This window comes from Priapulus caudatus, unplaced genomic scaffold (genome assembly GCF_000485595.1).
Source record: "Priapulus caudatus unplaced genomic scaffold, Priapulus_caudatus-5.0.1 Scaffold892, whole genome shotgun sequence".
NCBI classification, from domain to species: domain Eukaryota; kingdom Metazoa; phylum Priapulida; class Priapulimorpha; order Priapulimorphida; family Priapulidae; genus Priapulus; species Priapulus caudatus.
Window position 1 is genome coordinate 128,662 of NW_014577953.1, and position 755 is coordinate 129,416.

The following is a 755-nucleotide window of genomic DNA, read 5'->3' on the forward strand; positions in this document are numbered from 1 at the left end:
AGAGAGAGAGAGAGAGAGAGAGAGAGAGAGAGAGAGAGAGAGAGAGAGAGAGAGCGAGATTGAGCGTAGGAGAGAGATAACTCGAGAACCGACTGGTTCGATAGCATCATGCAACCGTCTATAGTCACAACATAAAGACGATACGTAATATATGTAATATACGTAATATACATATATATTACATACATAATATATATATATAAATATAATACATATATGTATATACGTATAATATCAGCAGTGAATGTGACACCGTACGAGTTCGAATAGCAATCAGAAGGACAACTCTTAAGCACACAGCCTGAAACCTGCGGGCATGCCAGCCTGCTCCAAATAACAGTACTGCAGCGTTTCACATTTCTGCACTCAGCGTTCTGCAACTTAAAATGCTAGCGGGGAAGCGAAAACGATGTTCATCCGTAGAGGAATTAATGACAGCTTTGATATCTTCACAGCCTCTCCTCCGCTTCCTTTATATATGTTCTAGCTACGCGCTCTCCTTTCCGTCATGCCTGAGCCAGCTACGGCCTTTCCCCTTCCCTCATCCCCGGCCAAGGTACAGTATCTCCCCTTCCTTTATGCCTGGATGCCAGCACTGTGCTCACAGAGACGCTGGATGAGCTACAGTAATAGTCTCTCCCCTTCTCCCACGCCTATCCCAGCTATACAGTAATAGTCTCTCCCCTTCTCCCACGCCTATCCCAGCTATACAGTAATAGTCTCTCCCCTTCTCCCACGCCTATCCCAGCTATACA